Consider the following 16,341-nt stretch of genomic DNA (forward strand, 5'->3'; position numbering starts at 1 on the left):
AGCATGATGTTGGCTTTTGGTTTTTCATATATGGCTTTGATTATATTGAGGTAATTTCCTTCTATGCCCATTTTCTGGAGAGCTTTTATCATAAATGGATGTTGAACTTTGTCAAAAGCTTTTCCTGCATCTATTGAGATGATCATATGGTTTGTATCCTTCAATTTGTTGATATGATGTATCACATTGTTTGATTTGCATACACTGAAGAATCCTTGCATCCCAGGGATAAAACCCACTTGATCATGGTGTATGATTTTTTTAATGTGCTGTTGGATTTTGTTAGTTAGTAATTTGTTGAGGATTTTTGTATGTATATTCATCAGTGATATTGGTCTGTAATTTTCTTTTTTTGTGACATCTTTGCCTGGTTTTGGCATCAGGGTGATGGTAGCCTCATAGAATGAGTTTGGGAGTGTTCTTCCTTCAGCTATATTTTGGAAGAGTTTGAGAAGGATAGGAGTTAGCTCTTCTCGAAATGTTTGATAGAATTCACCTGTGAATCTGTCTGACCCTGGGCTTTTGTGTGTTGGGAGATTTTTAATCACAGCCTCAATTTCTGTACTTGTGATTGGTCTGTTCATGGTTTCTATTTCTTCCTGGTTCAGTCTTGGAAAATTGTATTTTTCTAAGTATTTATCCATTTCTTCCAAGTTATCTAATTTATTGGCATATAGTTGCTTGTAGTAGTCTCTCATGATGTTTTGTATTTCTGTGGTGTCTGTTGTTACTTCTCCTTTTTCATTTCTAATTCTGTGGATTTGCATCTTCTCCCTTTTTTTCTTGATGAGTCTGGCTAATGGTTTATCAATTTTGTTTATCTTCTCAAAGAACCAGCTTTTAGTTTCATCAATTTTTTCTATTGTTTCCTTCCTTTCTTTTTCATTTATTTCTGATATGATTTTTATGATTTCATTCCTCCTGCTCACTTTGGGGTTTCTTTGTTCTTCTTTCTCTAATTGTTGTAAGTGTAAGGTTAGGTTGTTTGGTTGATAATTTTCTTGTTTCTTAAGGTAGGACTGTATTGCTATAAACTTCCCTCTTAAAACTGATTTTGCTGTGTCCCATATGTTTTGGGTTGTTTTGTTTTCATTGTCATTTGTTTCTAGATTTTTTTGATTTCCTCTTTGATTTCTTTAATGATTTCTTGGTTGTTTAATCGTGTATTGTTTAGCCTCCATGTGTTTGTATTTTACATAGTTATTTTTTCTTGTAGTTGAATTCTAGCTTCATAGTTTTGTGGTAGGAAAATGTGCTTGATATGATTTCAATCTTCTTAAATTTACTGAGAGTTGCTTTATTGCCTAGAATGTTATCTATTCTGTCGAATGTACCATGTACCCTTGAGAAGAATGTGTATTCTGCTGTGTTTTCTTGGCTTCTTCTACATATATCTATTAAGTCCATTATATCTATTAAGTCCATCAAGACTAATGTGTCCTTTAAGGCATACTTCTTCTTATTGATTTTCTGTCTGAATGATCTGTTCATTGATGTAAGTGTGGTGTTAAAGGCCCCTACTATTATTGTGTTACTGTCAATTTCTACTTTTGTGTCTTTTCATATTTGCTTTATGTATTTAGCTGCTCCTTTATTTACAGTTGTTATATCTCCTTGTTGAATAGGTCCCTAGATCATTATGCAATGTCCTTCTTTGTGTCTTGTTACAGTCTTTGTTTTAAAGTCTATTGTGCCTTATGTATGTATCGCTGCCCCAGCTTTCTTTTCATTTCCATTTACATGGAATACCTTTTCCCATTCCTTCACTTTCAGCCTGTGTGTCCTTAAATATGAAGCAAGTCACTGGCAGGCAGGGTATACATGGGTCTTGTTTTTGTATCTATTCAGCCACTTATATATTCTGATTGGAGCATTAGTCTATATTTACTTAAAAGATTTATTGATAGGTATGTACTTATTGCCATTTTGTTAATTGTTTTGGGGTTGGTTTGTAGTTCTTTGGTTCCTTGCTTCTCTTGCTCTCTTTTCTTGTGATTTGATGACTATCTATAGTGTTATATTTTTATTCCTTTCTCTCTTTTTGTGTCTGTGTCTATTACAGACTTTTGATTTATGGTTACCATTAGGTTTATATATTGCTATCTATCTGTCTGTCTATCTGTTATTAAATTGATGATCTCTTAATTTCACACATCTTAACAATCTTCCTTTTTTACACCCACCCACATTTACTGTTTTTGACATCTATTTTACATTTTTTTGTTTTGTGTATCCCTTAACTACTTACTGCAGATATAGATTATTTTACTACTTTTGTTTTTTAAACTTCCTACTAGCTTTATAAGTGTTAGTTTGACCTTACCAATGAGGTTTTCTTTTGTAATTTTCACATTTCCATTTGTGGACTTTTCTCTTAGAGAAGTCCCTTTAACATTTCTTGTAATTCTGGTTTTGTCTTACTGAAGTCTTTTAGCTTTTGCTTGTCTATAAAACTGCTAATTTCTCCTTCAAATGTGAATGATAACCTTGCTGTGTAGAGTATTTTTGGTTGCAGGTTTTTTTCCTTTTATTACTTGAAATGTGTTGTGCCCCTCCCACCTGGCCTACAGGGTTTCTGCTGAAAAGTCAGCTGATAGCTTTATGGGAGTTCCATTACATGTAAGTTGTTACTTTTCCCTTCCTACTTTTAATAGTCTTTATCTTTAAATGTTCTCATTTTAATTACAATATCTCTTGGTGTGATCCTCTTTGGGTTTATCTTTTTTGGGATTTTCTGTGCTTCCTGGACCTGGATGTCTGTGTCCTTTCCCTGATTAAGGAAGTTTTCAGCCATTATGTCTTCAAATATGGTCTCTGCTCCTCTCTTTCTCTCTCTTCTCCTACTGGGACTCTTTCAATGTGAATGTTAGTAAAGTTGATGTTGTCATTGAGATCTCTTAACCTGTCCTCATTTTTTAAAATTATTTTTTCTGTTCAACTCGAGTGATTTGCACTGCTCTGTCTTTCAATTTGCTAATCCATGCCTTTGTATCATTTCATCTGCTTTTGATTCCTTCTAGTGCATTTTTTATTTCAGTTATTGTATTCTTTTTAAATTTATTTTTATCAAAGTATAGTTTCTTTACAATATTGTGTTAGTTTCAGGTGTACAGCAAAGTGATTTAGTTTTATATATATGTGTATGTATATATATATATATATATTTTTTTTTTCCAGGTCAGTTATTGTATTCTTTAGCTATGTTTGGTTCTTCTTTATAGTTTCTAACTCTTTGTTAAATTTCTCACTTTGTTCATCCAATCTTCTCCTGAGCTCTTTGAAATATTTATGATCATTATCTTCAAGTCTTTATCAGGTAGATTTCTTATCTCCACTTCACTTAGTTCTTCTTCTTGTTCCTTCATTTGTAACAGATTGTATTATCACCTCATTTTGCCTAATTTGCTGGATTTATTTCTATATATTTGATAGGTTCTTTACATTTCCCATGTCTTATAGGGCCAAGCAGTGTACTCCCCTCTGTACACCAGAGCTACACACTTTGAGGTGCCTTCTATGTGAGCTGTGTGGGTCCTTATATTGTGGCAGTCTTGCTACTGCATGGGTGCACTGATATCTGGCCCCTGGTCCAGTTGGTTGCTATGCCCTGCCTTGTGTGAAGGCTGCCCCCTGCTGGTGGGTGGGGCCATGTCCTGAAACAGCTAGCTGCATGGCCAGTGGAATCCTGGTCACTGGCTGCAGGGCTCTGGAGATTCTGAAGTTAGTGTTGGCCCACTGGTGTACAGGCTAAGGCCCAGGGATTCCCAGGTCTGGTGATAGTCCCCTGGTGGTTGGAGGCAGGTCCTGCAGTCTCTAGCTGTGGGACCCATGTAGCCTAGAGCTGGTGTTAGTTCATTGGTGAGTGGTGCCAGGTCCTTAGCCCTGTGGTGGATGAAACAGGGTCCTGAGGCCTCTGACTGTGGGGTTTTGAGGGTACTGGGGTTGGTGTTAGTTCACAGGTCGATGAGGCTAGGCCCACGGTTTCCTGAGGCTAGTGCTAACCCACTGTTTTGTGGAACTGGTTCTTGGGGTCTCTAGCTGAAGGGCTCTGGGTGTCCCAAGCTGACATCAGACCACTGATGAATGAGGTTTGTGTCCAGGGGGTCCCAGTGCTGGCACTAGCCCACTGGTGGATGGGGTGGGTCCTGACATATCTGGCTGCTTGTTCTCAGTGGTCCTGGGGCTGTTGGCCTCCCATTTATGGGAAGTTCCAGGGCCCAGGGTATCTCAAGCATGGTGTCCACTGACTGTTGAGTTAAGCCACATCCTGGGGCTAGTGCTGGGCCCATGGAAGTGGAGCCATGTCCTAGAATCTCTGGCTGTGGGGCCTAGGGGTCTCAGAACTTATATCAGCCTGCTGGTGTGTAGAGTCAGGTCCTGGACCCTCTTTTGGGCAAGGCCATTTCCTTGAACAGCTGGGGTTCAGGACTTTTTACAGCAGCTGGCCTGCTGGTGGGAGGGGTTTTGTCCCTGCCCAGCTAGCTGCTTGGCCTGGGGCATCCCAGTACTAGTGCCAACCAGCTGGTGGGTGATGTCTTGTCTTTGACTGATAAGCTAGAGGAAGGATCCCTAAATGGCACTTACTAGCACCAATGTCATGGTGGGTTGAGCTCCCCCAAATGGCTGCTTCCAGCATCTATGTCCCCATGGTGAGTCCCAGTTGCTTCTTGCCTCTCCAGGTGACTCTCCAAGATTAGCAAGTGCATCTGCTCCAGGCTTCTTTCAAATTACTGCTTCTGGGGGCAGACAGTTCAAGATGATGGAGTAGAAGGACGTGCGCTTACTCCCTCTTGCAAGAGCTTTGGAATCACAACTAACTGCTGAACAATCACCAAAAGGAAGACTCTGAAGCTCACCAAAAAAGACATGCCACATCCAGAGACAAAGGAGAAGCCACAATGAGATGGTAGGAGGGGCGCTATTGCAATAAAATCAAACCCCACCAAGTGGGGAAAGTGGGGGTGGGGGGGTTTGGGTGGAATGAATTGGGAGATTGGGATTGCCATATATACATTACTAATAAGAAAAAATATATAAAATTGTACACTTTAAATATATGCAGTTTATTGTACCTCAATAAAAGTTCTTAGAGGAAAAAAAAAGACACTGCTTCTCCATTTCACCCAGGCCAATTTTGGACACAAAAATATCCCTTTTCCTTGTTATCTTTAACACAACTTAGAAATACTGTAATTGTTCAAAGAAATGCTACTAAAAACAAAGGAAAAGTGGAAGACGACAGATGAAGTTTAAAAAAAAAAAAGCATTACATAACCAAGTTGACAAAGTCTGACTTCTCAACCTGTCATAGCTTCTCTGATTCACATATTCATTTTACATGATCTGAGAAACTTAGTAGAAATTTCTCCTTTTTAAATTCTTGAATACATCCCTTAACTTCCATTTTCTTCTTTGTATTGCAGAATGAGAGACTATGGTATGCAGCTATTTTGGAAGGAAGCGATGGGTGAAAAATAAGATGATTAGCCTTTCCATAAGTAAACATAAAATTCAAATATTTCTCTAGGTAAAGCAAAATATAAAGGGACATTGACGCCTCCCAGTTCTTCCTCAATTGGGAAGAACCAAGTGTTCTTCTTTCACAGAATCAGAAAGAGTAAGGCTTCAGTAGGCATTTCTCAAAAATTTATTGTGAAGGCCCAATGACATAAAAATTGTGAAATAAAAATAAGGGCTAAAAGATTATCCTGGTGATTAGAAAACCCCTAAAAGTATCACATATTCACTTATGCTGTCTGCCTAATCATCCTGCATCTGACATAAAATAAAAAAAAGGTTCATGTCATTTCTTGTCTCTGGCCTCACAATGTGGTTTTGTTATATTAAGCATACCATGATAGGTGAATCAAAATGACCAAACCAGTTCCACTTTAGTAATCCAGAGAGATCAATCTATTTCTTTGTTATGTGGTAACTTTCACAGGAGTCATCTGATATGGAACATATTATTATGCCATTAAGGAAAATACAGATAGAATATAAATTTACTGTGTGAACCTATTTTGTTGTTGAGATAAAATTATGGTCACCATTTTTCAAAACTTGTTCATCTTTTTTCCTCTATAAGTTTCCATGATAATGGGAATGTAACTGAAGCTAATGGAAATTACTCCAAGAAAGGTCTATAATTCATGGAGATGCTAATGAGATGACTCACCTCAATGTTACAGGGCTTACAAACTTCCCGAATGGAGCTGAATTCAGTTTTCCAACACATAGAAGCGTCTAATCTCAGCAGCTAGAGAGGAGAAAATATAAAATATGGAACTTTAGGTATAATTTGAGATGTGTATAATTCGAGATATATAATATAGAACTTTTACCTCTTCCCTTTCTCTCACATTATTTCAATTACCCTGTGTTCCTGTTTGGCCTCATGTTTAGAATATACTTAACATATCCTTGGTGCTCAGAATTATCTGAATGTAATAAAAATGTGAACTTAGGTCCAGGCTGTAACGCAGCAGCATATCAGAAACTTTCCAGCCCCTGTTTCAATAAAAATTTCAGCTCATATCACTAAAATTAAGTGTATTATGTCCCTAGGAGTTCTAAGAATTTTACAGTCTTTGGGTGGTTATTGGATGGGGGATGGAAGGTGCTGAGGCTAAAAATCAGTTAGATAGATTAGCACTGATTTCTTGATAAGAGAGAGAGAAAGACAGTGCAAAGGCTACATAGGAAGTCATGTGGAAGCCTAGACACAGCTTGCAGTGTCTTGGAGCAAATATAAAGTCCATCAAAATAAATGGCCTTTAGTGAAAGATTAAATACAAGGACTAAATACAGGTGAACATTGAGATGAAATAAAATAGGATTGCCATTCTCTATAACATTTTGCTACCTGAATTGGGAGACTGAGATTGCCATATATACATTATAAATGGGAAAAAATATCAAATTGTACACTTTAAATATATGAAGTTTATTGTATGTCAATTATATCTCAATAAAAGTTCTTTAAAAAACATTCTGCTACCCATTTGCATCATCCTTTAAATACATTTTCAAGCAGCTTTGTGGTGGAGGAACTCCAATATATAAAACAGATAAAAGCAAATCTTGTCTGGTTTGAAAGTAAGCTGGTAGATCTAGAACACTCTTGGTTGGTCTTCCCTTCTCTACCTTCTCCTTTATTTTCTCTGGCCCCTGCGATACCTCTGTGGAATCCCATGGTCTGCAAAACATAGTTTATAGATCTTTGCATCAGTCCAGCCTGCTTATTTTGTATATGGGGAAAGTGAACACTTGAGAAGAAACAGGACGTAATGGGACCAAGATACACAAGATGTTTGGCAAGAGATATTGTTGTGACTGAGACCATAGGCTCTAGAGTCAGACTATCTGGTTTTGGGTTTAATTCTGCTAATTAATGGATGAGTGAACTTGAGAATTACTTAATTTCACTTGTTTCAGTTTCTCAATCTATGAAACGCAGAAAACAAGATAAGTTAGTGTACATAAAGTACTTAGCTTAGTGTGTGGCACCTGCAGTGTATATGTGTATTGTGTGTGTGTGTGTGTGTGTGGGACTATAGCCCAGGAGTTCTTCTAATATACCATGCAGCCTTTCATGTACTCCAAAATCAAATTCTCAAGTGAATTTTGGGCTAGACCTGAGGGTTGATCAAGTAACTGGAGAAGTATTTTGTGAAATTTTTTCATAAGCTATCCTGAGCCTTGTTTTGGTGTGAACAGACCATGATGGGCTTTGGAATCAAGCAGATCTAGTTTTGGATCTCAAGTCCACTACTTTGTAACTCTGTGTTCTTATACAAGTTTATTAATTCCTTTGGGTCTCAATTTCCATATTTTAAAATGGTGATAACAGTAACTGCCTTATGGAACAGAACTTTTTAGGGGCCAAAAGCATTATTACTCTGTGGGAGTATGATAAGTACATTCAAGCCCTAAGAAAGGAATAAACACTAAGGAAGGAGCAAGAAGGTTTAGGGTGGTTCCAGATATCCTAACCAGGAGTAGTGGGTTAAAGTGAAGCAAAGTAAATACTAGACAAAGAAGGAAAATGGAAAGCATGTAGTATTAAACTATGGAATGATCCTCCCCAAGGGAAGTTGTGGAAGTCCCTTGGTTTGAGTCATTTCACATTGAATTGAAGTAAGGTAAAGTAGAATCTATCTGGGGAGGAATCATTCCCTGGCTGGGAGACTAAGCAGATGAGCTAATAAGGCCTTGGATCTGTCTTTTTCTCTAAGCCAGGGATGGAAAAATGGATGCATCTGCATGATGTCTGAGCCAGCTGGGGATGATAAGAAACAAAAGAAATCCACAGATAGGGAGGAGAAGAAAAATGGAATGTAGATTGGGGGTAATTGGAAAGAACTAGGAAAGAGAGGTTAAGAAATAAAAGGCAGATAAAGAGGGGCAGAAATGAAAAGAGAATAGAGTGAATCAGAAGTCAAGGAGAAAAAGGAGAGAGAACAGCTGAGAAGAGCTTTAATCAAGAATACTGAGGTGTTACTGTGGACAGTGAGGCTGCTATCCACTGTTCATCAATGATACATCCTCTCATTACACAGGCCCTGTGACCTGGGACTTGGCTTCATAAACAGTTGATTCCTAGCAGCTGATAAATAAACAAGCCCAAGCCCAGAGACAATCAAACAGAGACATCTTTTTTCCTCCCCAGTGAAAAAAATGTCATTTTTTCTTCTCTTCAAAAGGTAAACAATGCTTGTTTCCTAGAAACAGCTGGGAGTATAGGAAAGAATATCAGCTGTTCTTGCCAGCCTTAGAGTTCATTCCAGGGATCCAATTCCTTTTCCCGTTATACTGGTTCTTTATCCAACCCATTTGCAGAGATGAAGCTCCCCACCCATCATACCTGTGCCAAAGAAAGTAGAGGCTTTTATACTCTTTTAAAGTCCCTAGGCTTTGGATAATGATCTCCATCCTGAGGTGGCACCACCTAAGCACTCTTGTACAAAAGAACACACTTCTAAAATTTTTATTTAAAAAATATTGGGAACATCTGCACATGACACTGACAGTTTGATTCACATTGTCCTTTATATGTTCTATTCCTGTTTCTGCTATACCCGCCTCATTCCTGCAATCTCTTATATAGCTCCTGCTATTATACTCTGCACTCTCCTACCTTCAGCTACTCATTGCGTTCAACCATCTCTCTTCATTTTCTCTTCAAATGGCTCTAGCAGGAAAAACAGATGATTCTAGAGGTGATTATAAGGTTAACAATCATTAGTCAGAGGCCCTAGAGAGAATCACTTAGCAAACCATCTATCTCTTCCTACCTTGGGGAAGCTGTCCTTCTTTTGAATTTATCAGAGACTAGATTGTACTCAGACCAGTGTAACATCAATAATCCTATATTTTTCTGTGGCACTTTGCAACTTACCAAACACATTATATTTGTTATCATATTTGAATGTCAACATTATGACATTATAATTCAAATTTTCAATTTACGCTTGAAACAGAAAAGAATGTTACAGACTGAAAGAGACATAAATTTAGAATTTGGGGGAACAATGACAAAAGTGCTGGGTTTAAGATGTAGTCTCCAAGAAGGCAATCAGATATTTGTCCAGAGGCCAATGGACAAGAACTGCACTATAAATGGTGGTATATAGGTATTTTTTCTACATTGAATTTCAGACCTCATGATTAAAATTCCCTTCCCACTAGCTTGGCCACTAACATGATTGATTGATCGATCCTCAGGATTTGAAATGTATTCTGATACTTTGGTTAATTTGATCCACTTCCTTACCTGATATCTGATCCTCTCTCTCTACATTTTCCTTAACAAATGGTAATCGAGTCGCTCCTCAAAAACTTTCAACAACAGAAAACCCCTACTTAGCAGGATCTTTCTATTAACTTGAAATCTGTCTCTCTGTTACATGTACCTACCAAACCCTACTATACCTGTTGAGTCAGGTTTGCAGTCACTCTTCTTCCTCACAAGAGCCCTTCAGACAACTAAAAACAGGGGCCCAGACCATCCTGCGGGTCTTATCCCAGCTACTTATCCCCAAGCCCTTCTGCTCTTCTTCACGTGGCATAGCTCAGAGTACCCTTGTCATCCTTGTCAAAGCCTTGAAACCTCTCCAGCCTTTCTGTGCCCCCCACTAAAATGTGACAGTCAGCTGTGAGCACCATACTTCTGTTTTGTTGTGTGACAGGTAAGAATCATTGTGTGTCTATCAATGCCTACTTCTTAGATTCTGAATTCCTGTCTATGTAGCCTCATCATAAGGCCCTGCTAATTGGGAACTGCTTTAGAAGATGTGCATTTAATTGGGAAAACATTTTATATCCCCTGGGAAGGTCACACTTTACACAGCCTATTCATTTCTCTCCTAAAACCATTATTACCCCAAGCAGGACAATTCCCAGCACCATTAAACTTTCATGAATTACAATGTTTGAGCTGAAAGAGGTTTTAGGAAACTGAGAGGGTCAGGGAGGTGAAATTGTCTGTCCAAGGTCACACAGGGAGTTAGTAGCTGAGCATACTCTAGAACTCAGATTCCCTGAGGCACAACCCAGAACTCCTTAGGGCCTCAGAGAGGTCAGCCTAAGGTGACTCTTTTATAGCTCTTGTCTTGCCAATAAAAACACAGATTCCCCAAAGCTGCCAAATATTTCTATCATGACCACATACCATCCCCAGGCATTGCACACTACTGCCTTGCTTCCTCAGGATACAAAACATGGGAGAATCTCAGGGTGTATTAATAAAGGGCCTAAGGAATCCCAAGAAACATAAGCATGTGCCAGAAATGCTGCCATCAGTAAATTAAAAACTCTATTAGACATATGATACTTGATTGGCTCTATGCTCTGAAGGCTAATACCAGGCCCAGGATCTAAGGTAACTATTTTGGGGGAAATTCAACTGGACACCAGAGTGTGAAAAGTACATTCAAGCCCTAGAGCCCTTATGGTAAAAACAAAGCCTTAGCAAAATATCACTTCCTTGACCCAGACTCTGGCAGTCATGGATGGCTCTCCTCTACACCTCTAACTGTGGTAGGTGGCAGGAGTCTGAAGGATCTCAGGCAGTGGGTCCCCAAAGCAGAATGTCCTTCAATTTTCCTTCAAACTCCTATGGAGTGGAAACTTCTGAGTAAAGATGGTACCTTTTTTTTAAGCTCTTTATTGAGGTGTAATTGCTTTATACTGTTGTGCCACTTTCTGCTGTACAACAAAGTGAATCAGCTGTATTTATATATATATATCCCAATAGCCCCTCCATCCCATGACTCCTTCCCACCCTCCCAATCCCACCCCTCTAAGTCATCACCAATCATCGAGTTGATCACCCTGTGTTATGCAGCAGCTTCCCACTAGCTATCTATTTTACATTTGGCAGTGTATATATGTCAATGCTACACCTTGAACACACACATCTACTTTCATTACCTCTTGAAACCTCACTAAAACTAAAGCAAAGGGATCTTTCTTAAAGACATACATCCACAAGGAGGGGGGAAATAAGAGAGAAGATAGAAGCAATTAAGTTTAGCAGACAGAATACAGATGGACAAGCAGCAACCAACTTATCATGCTCAAGAAAACATGATCCTATGTTGGGGATGGGAGAAAGCTAACAACAAATAAGTTTTATGCTGAACCATATTCAAAAAGCTCAGGAATGGTGGCAACAGTTAATGTGGAAGTAAGGATAAAGTGGAGTCTGTGGCCAATAGGCTAGGTTATACTGTGGTAACCAGTATCTCATACATTTAAAATATAAAAAGATTTGTTTATTGCTTATACTACATGTCCAACATAATCACTCAGGGAATGAGGTTTGTGGGGGCTTCATCGTGAAACATAGTTCCATGATTGCCGTAGCAGAAAAAAAGTAACATGGCAAATCATACATTTGCTCTTAAGCATTCTGCCTGAAAATGGCATATTTCACTTGCTCACATTTCAAGGCCAAAACAACTCACATGGCTGTGCTTAACCTGCAAAGGAGATTGGGAAGTGAAATGAGGGAAGCTGATTTATTGTTGTATTTCCCTAGTGTGTACCATAAAGGAGGCTAAGTAGTATTACTTGAAAACTGTTTGACAAGCAGTCTTGAGCACTAGATTCTCTGCCCACTCTATGGTGTTGGGCAACTCCACTCTTCTACCCTGACAGAAATTTGGGCATTTATTATCTGGGGAGGGTAAAACAAAAGATATCTTGACTGAAGAATACCAGGTATAGCTGAGGATAGGGATGTTGTACTGAACTGAAATTACCTCCCCCAAGCCTTCTTCGTCCACGGGGCTCCCAGAAAGTTGACAGATAGGCCTTTGCCTTTTAGGCAGGAAAATGGAAAAGTATTTTGGGGGCAATCTGATCATCTTTAAGTGAAAGGTTATAAACATACTGACAGTGCAGTGATATAACCTTAAAATGAAGCTCACAGTCAATGTCATAACTGTGAATTCAGAGATAAGAATTAGTAAAAAGGGTTGACAGCAGACAGCTAAGAATTATGAGACAGCTGAGGAGACTAACATACAGGAAAGGCAATTTAGAGTAAATGGAGATTATGCAGGCAGAGATACAAACAAATAAGAATAGGATGTTATACAAATGGAGCATTCAGAGAACAAAAAACCTCATGGAACTTAAGAACATGATAGCAAAAAATTAAAAACTTGATAGAAATTTTTGAAGATAGTTGAGGAAATCTCAGAAAATGGAACAAAACAAAATAGAAATAGGATATAGGAGAGAAAAGAAAATTAGAGGACCAATCCAGAAGATCTAACTCCATATGATAAGAGTTCCAAGGGAGAGAAAAGTAAAGTAGAAACAAGAGAAATCATGAAACCATTAACAAATTCAAGAAAATATCACAGGATTGAGAGCCCTGTGTTCCTAGAAAAGGTCCACAAGGTACCTATAACAATGGATAAAAATAGTTCCACACCGAGTGACATCATTGTAAGATTTCAGAGTGTTTGGAGAAAAGGAAAGATGTTAAAGCTTCTAGAGAGATAGGAATAAGTCACATGTGAAAAATCAGGAATGAAAATAACTTTAGATTTCTCAAAAGGCAGCACTAGAAGCTAGACAATAAAGAAGCAATGTTTTCAAAATCTGAAGGAAAATTATTTCCAAACTTTAATTTAATGACCAGTCACATTTTAGGGAAGCATGAAAATATTTTCAGATGTGTGAAGTGTTATGTGTTGAATTGTGTCTCCCTCTAATTCACATGTTAAAGTCCTAACACCCAGTACCTTAGAATGTGACCTCATTTGGAAATAAGGTTGTTGAAGATATCATTTTAGTTAATATGAGATCATACTGGAGTAGCTTGGGCCCTTAATCTAATATGACTAATGTCCTTATAAAAAGGGGAAATTCAGACACGGATACACACACAGTGAGAACACCACATCACCATGAAGGCAGAGATTGGGGTGATGTGTCTATGAGCCAAAGAATCCCAAAGATTGTCATCAATCCACCAGAAGCTGGGAAAACTCTATGGAACAGTTTCTCTGTCACAACCCTCAAAAGAAATCAAACTTACTGACACCTTACTTTCAGAATTTTAGTCTCCAAAATGTGAGACAACACATTTTTGTTGGTTATGCCATTCAGTTTGTAGTACTTTGTTATGACAGCCTTAGCAAACTAATACATAAAGATGCAAAACAATGTACCTGTCATGCACCATTCCTCATGTAACAAAAGGAAGATATATGCCACCAAGGTAATAAATGATGAAAGAGAAAGACATAGGATACATAAAATGGGAAACCCAACACATGAAAGGATCAAAGTGAATCCCTAGGCTAAGATGAAGGGAGATCCCAGCTTTGCACCAAGTGTTGAAAGCAACCAGTCTAGACTAGTGCAGTGGAATTTAGGACAGATATGTCAAGGGCAGTCATCAACAAGATTTCTGCTGCTATGAGACCATTTATTTTTGTAATCTTGGGGTATAATACCTAGGTGGGTTTGGCCCAGATTCTGCTGAGTACTTGGCTTTCTTAGATCAAGTACTCTTGGAGTTCCTAACTTCTTCATGCTGTACAGGTCAATTGAGAATGATGACATAGAATGCTCACTCTGCCCACATACACTGGACTGTGATATGTGTTTAAAATAAAATTTTATCGTGTTAATCTACTGAAATTTTGTTACATTCACTAGCCTACTCTGACTAATAAAACCTCAATAAAGTGTTTTGCTCTTACCTGCTCCTGAGAGGAGATTAGCCATGGTGGGTTTAGAAGGGAACTATATATATAAATCAGCTCAATTCTTGTCAGATGTCCATTATCTAATCCACTCTACTACACTGCCAGATGTCTCCACATTGGTGAGCCTATTTGCCTGCACTCACTCGAGGCTTTGTCTAGAATGGGTTTATAAACTCTCAGAGAAACTAAAGCCAGATAATGAAACTCAAAGTCTTTTTTCAGCTTTCATCTGTAGCAATGTTGTCCTTTCCTTACACAAAGTGGACTGTGCTTGCTCTCAGTTTTCATACTGATAACTTTTCACATTCATTTATATTTAAATATTTGTTAAAGAAAATAACTCAATATTTGATAAAGTCACAGAATAATAAAGAATGAGAGAAGCAAATCAAGAAGGCTGAGGAAGTCAGAAGATATGGCTAATGTTGGAAAGCAGACTTTTTTGTATTCTCTCCAGAAATTTTGCATGCTTTACTAGCTTACCTCGCACCCCTCCCTTTCCAACATTCCAGACTTTCTTGGTGATCCCAGTCTACACTGAGTGCTGAATTTAACACATGGGAAAAAAATGTAAAAGTAATACAGTCTATCCTCTGTGTTTTACAAGTATCCAAATTGGCGTGTACCTTGAACAAAGACATGAATATTAAATGGCTGGGCTAGAATTTAGATTGAGGTCAGTCTGCAAGCATGTCCTTTAAATTGTTTTGTTCTACTGCCTCTTCAGACATAAAGTCTAACAAAGTGGACCTTCATGAAAAAAGGGTCTCCATTATGTAGTTAAAGTGAGTACCTGGATTGGAGTGGAGGTTTGTGGGTGTAAAACTAACAAAATGTACAATGAAGCCTTTCAGACAGCATCAATAGAAAGACATTCAGGAAGACTATACCAGGATTTTTGTAATTTTGTAGAATCTTAAACTTTTTTCAGTGTCCAAATTTGCTCTTTTTGTTTCCTTCATCCATTTTCCAGTGGTCAATAGCCTTAAAACAAAAGGCCAATGAGCTTGTGTGAAAAGATAAGAAGAGAGATAGGAGTTGGATAAATGATGCCCTACTTATCAGCCAGGTATAGTTTGAAGAAAGAACAGATTTTCCCCAAATACACTTAGTAATGGTAGCTCTGATTATACTCTGACCTGAGAGGGGTGGATTCTGCATCCAGTAAGGACATAGAAAGACTGAGTTAGAGAAAACTTCAACTGAGAAGGGAACCAGGGACTGAAGTTACTTTGTACTTATTTGCATTTTGGAATGTTCTGAAGCACTCTGGGTCACTATTTAGGTGATACCTGGGGTCCCATGACTACTCTTCTGGGTTATATATTTTTTATTGTACCTGGTATTGCAATTGGTTATGGCAATAATAGGAATCCTATATTTCCTCTACTATCTATTGCTTCTCCATCTCTGTCTAGGATGCATGTTTGAGTATGGTGTAGTAGGTGGAAATGTGAGTACTAGTTGTAAAAGAGTGATAGAACACTAAGTGGATCCTTAATACATAGCAGTGATGGAGGCAGTGTGCTTAGTAATTTGCATACATAAAAAAATTAAATCATGAAAAAACCAAAACAAACAAAAACCCCTCAGCTCGTATATAGTAGATTGAACTTGTTTTTTTTTTAGATCTTTGTTGGAGTATAATTGCTTTACACTGTTATGCCAGTTTCTGATGTACAATAAAGTGAATCAACTGTATTTATACATATATCCCCATATCCCCTCTCTCCCACGACTCCTTCCCACACTCCCAATCCCACCCCTCTAAGTCATCACCAATCATGGAGTTGATCACCCTGTATTATGCAGCAGCTTCCCACTAGCTATCTGTTTTATATTTGGTAGTGTATATATATATATATATGTCAATGCTACTCTCTCACTGCATCCCAGCTTCCGCTCCACCCCAGCATGTACCCAAGTCCATTCTCTGCATCTGCATCTTTATTCTTGCCCTGTCACTGGGTTCATCAGTACCATTTTTTTTTTAGATTTCACATATATGCATTAGTATATGGTATTTGTTTTTCTCTTTCTGGCTTACTTCACTCTGTATGACAGGTGCATCCACCTCACTGCAAATAACACAATTTCATTCCTTTTTATG

Source organism: Hippopotamus amphibius, chromosome X, assembly GCF_030028045.1.
Source record: "Hippopotamus amphibius kiboko isolate mHipAmp2 chromosome X, mHipAmp2.hap2, whole genome shotgun sequence".
Taxonomy (NCBI): Eukaryota; Metazoa; Chordata; class Mammalia; order Artiodactyla; family Hippopotamidae; genus Hippopotamus; species Hippopotamus amphibius.